Source organism: Pseudophryne corroboree, chromosome 1, assembly GCF_028390025.1.
Source record: "Pseudophryne corroboree isolate aPseCor3 chromosome 1, aPseCor3.hap2, whole genome shotgun sequence".
Classification (NCBI taxonomy): Eukaryota; Metazoa; Chordata; class Amphibia; order Anura; family Myobatrachidae; genus Pseudophryne; species Pseudophryne corroboree.
In genome coordinates, this window is record NC_086444.1 from 174,125,012 (window position 1) to 174,128,762 (window position 3,751).

Here is a 3,751-nt window from a genome sequence, read left to right on the forward strand (position 1 = left end):
CAAAAATCGGGTTATTCTTGTTGTGAGCCATCTTTTCAGAGGCTCCTTCGTTGTTATCATACTGTTAACTGGGTTCAGATCACAGGTTGTACGGTGTGATTGGTGTGGCTGGTATGAGTCTTACCCGGGATTCAATATCCTTCCTTATTATGCACGCTCGTCCGGGCACAGTATCCTAACTGAGGCTTGGAGGAGGGTCATAGGGGGAGGAGCCAGTGCACACCACCTGATCCTAAAGCTTTTATTATTGTGCCCTGTCTCCTGCGGAGCCGCTAAACCCCCATGGTCCTGACGGAGTCCCCAGCATCCACTACGGACTACGAGAAATAGAATTATCGGTAAGTAAATTCTTATTATTCTTTCTCTTTGATTCCTCCAGTATATCCTTGTCCTACAACAAGCCACAGATATCGAAGATCTGTATTTGGGGAGATAGGACACACTATCATTAACTTGTTATCGGTAAGTAAATGTATTTACATTTTTTGGGCATACATTGATGTTTATATAAGTGCCATTGTGACAGTGACCTATTTTAGAGTACTAACACAATGTGTTTTTTTTTTTTTTTTATTGTGTTTTCTTAGTACCTTAGAAATGACCAGTATACAATACCACATGTAGATGTTTTGGTAATTCACATGGAAATGGGAAAAAAGCTACATAAAGATACTTTCAAAGTGACATAATGAGGTAAGTTAAACGAATGACTTGGATGTTTTGTCTTCTGTAGCACTGCTTTTGACTCCAGGGAGTATATTTACTAAAGTGAGGTTTTATGGAAGTGGAGATGTTGCCCGTAGCAACCAATCAAGTTTTAGCTATTATCTTTTAGAAGGTGCTAAATAAATAAGTAAAATCTGATTGGTTGTTATGGGCAACATCTCCACCTCTATAAACCTGCACTTTAGTAAATATACCCCAAAGAGTTTCCTGCACAACATTGCCTAGCACATAACAGGGAGCGATTCCTTATACTATTTAATGATTAGTATCTAAATAAATTCCCATTGCTTGCTTCCATACTCCTCCTCACCACATTATGGCACTGCCCTTGTCACATGTAGCCCTGTCTTACACCATTACACAACTGGAAATGTCACTGTCCATTACATTATTGATACACTTCTCTCCAGTAATACTTTGTGCTGCTGTGATAATTCTACTTTTATGATTGGCTACAAGTGTTACAACAAATACAAACGTTGCTCTGAAGAAACAAAAAACAACAACAACTTTTTATTATTTTAAAGTCATTTCAGAATGTTTTTGCTTTCATAAATAAGTCAAGATTTTCATCCATCTGAAAACAATCCACAAGGGATCACAGCAAATTCTTAATGGATCATGTTATCCCTATTTTTCGGAGTCAAATATAAACCTATTATACCTTTTTTAATATGCTTTCTGACTTTTTGAAAAACAAAAGTAATGGCTAAAGCACAATATACATCTATCGTACCTCAGCACATAAAAAAAACTGGAACAGTCCGCATACTGGGACTTAGGAGGCGGGGCATAATGGGTCATAGTGCCATCCAGAGCTCATGAAACATCTCAAAACAGGAGAATATGTCTGGATGGCACAATATGTCCCTTATCTGAGACATCTAACATTTCCAAACAGATCCCAGATGCAGCCCTAGTAGCTGCTGAGTATGGTACTGCCCCAGTAGGTGTGAGATTTTGTTTTTATCCAATACTGTCCTGTCCTCAAGGTAATAAGTCATATATTACAGTAGTCACTTCCCAAGTCTGCCATCACATCACACTAATCTGCCCTTATATCTGTACAGTCACTAACCTTATGCGAGTATCTCTTTTGGTTGGTGATCTATGCAATGCTAAAGCCTGGGAGGTGTATGAATGATGCAGCAACAGCACAGCCTTGATCTAGGCTGCCACCATTATTACATCACAGCATGACCTCACAGTCCCCACCATACAGGCCAGGACTGGATGTTTTGTTTTCTGTAGCATTGCTTTTGACTCCAAGGGGTATATTTACTAAAGTGCGGGTTTATGGAAGTGGAGATGTTGCCCATAGCAACCAATCAAATTTTAGCTATTATCTTTTAGAAGGTGCTAGATAAATAAGTAAAATCTGATTGGTTGCTATGGGCAACATCTCCACTTCTATAAACCTGCACTTTAGTAAATATACCCCCAAGAGTTTCTTACACAACATTGCCTAGCACATAACAGGGAGCGATTCCTTATACTATTTAATGATTAGTATCTAAATAAATTCCCACTTGCTGCCATACTCCTCCTCACCACATTATGGCACTGCCCTTGTCACATGTAGCCCTGTCTTACACCATTACACAACTGGAAATGTGATCATTCTACTTTTATGTTTGGCTACTAGTGTTACAACAAATACAAACGTTGCTTTGAAGTAACTAAAAAAAACAACTTTCTATTATGTAAAGTCATTTCAGAATGTTTTTGCTTTCATAAATAAAAGTCAAGATTTTCAACCATCTGAAAACAATCCACAAGGGATCACAGCAAATTCTTATTGGATCATGTTATCCCTATTTTTCTGAGTAAAATATAAACCTATAATACCTTTTTTGTATATGCTTTATGACTTTTATAATTTCCAGTCTCCATTCCAGTAAATCTATTATGTTTTACTGGTATAATATCTATTGTACAGTATATTGAATGTCTAACGCCCGCTCTTCATAGCTATTATGGGGTCAATTTAAAGGCCCTTTGTTAGAGACTTCTCTATCTCTTTGTTCTATGCCATTTTTTCTACAGAGCTGTTGCCATATTCTGCTTTTATGGTGCAGCAAATTCTCTCCCCCAATAACATAGGGCCTAATTCAGACCTGATCACTGTTGTGTGATTTCGCATTACGGTAGATTATCGAATGACTGCGCATGTGTATGGATCACAATGCGCAGGTGCAAGGCCAAACTCCAAAATAATAATTTACATCGCTAGGCGTACGCAGGCTGATTGACAGGAAGCGGACGTTTTGGGGGAGGTGACTGGCCATTTTTCTGGGAGGGTGTGTGATGTCCGCTCTGGCCCCGATCAGCCTGTTTGTACAGCACTGTAGAAGTAAGTCCCGGGCTATGTACAGACTGGAAATATCATTCGATGGTGAGTGAGTTGTGAACGGATTTGCAGATGTCTGCTGTCTGGCGAAGTTTTCACACGGCGTAAGCATGCATTCGCACACTTGCATGGGGCGGGTTTTCACTATCTATGGGTGGCGGCTATCTGATCGCAGACCTAGCGATCAGGTCTGAATTAGACCCAACGTCTGTGAGTACTGGTGGCTTTTCATTCCCTGCTATTTGGTGATTGTTGAGTATTTGTTTTATAGGATCATAAGCCCTATTGATGGAAGGAATTCCAAGTGAAAGGATTTGTCAGGAAACTGATTTTGAATCTCATGATAAAACGGTGAAATGTACAGAGGTAAGACTCTTCCAGTCATCTGTCTTATAGGCCCTACACACTGGGCGATTTTTTGAAAGATATGAACGATCTCGTTCATAAATGAACGAGAACTCGTTCATATCTTTCAGTGTGGAGACTCCAGCGATGAACGATGCGCGTCCCCGCGCTCGTTCATCGCTGGTCTCCCGTCGGCTGTGCATGCAGGCCAATATGGACGATCTCGTCCATATTTGCCTGCACTTCAATGCAGCCGCGTGACGGGGGGAGTGAAGAAACTTCACTCCCCCCGTCACTGCCCCCCCGCCGCCGGGTCGCTCGTCGGCCGTA

The 3,751-nt window shown here is 40.7% G+C and overlaps 1 long non-coding RNA gene across 1 annotated transcript; it reads left to right on the forward strand.

The window, feature by feature from the left end:
* Positions 1 to 319: 319 nt before the first annotated feature.
* On the forward strand, positions 320 to 3,503 carry LOC135026135 (uncharacterized). Its single transcript, XR_010223246.1, has 3 exons — positions 320 to 462; positions 588 to 693; positions 3,348 to 3,503. It is a non-coding gene; the product is annotated as an uncharacterized LOC135026135 (long non-coding RNA).
* The last annotated feature ends 248 nt before the right edge of the window (positions 3,504 to 3,751 follow it).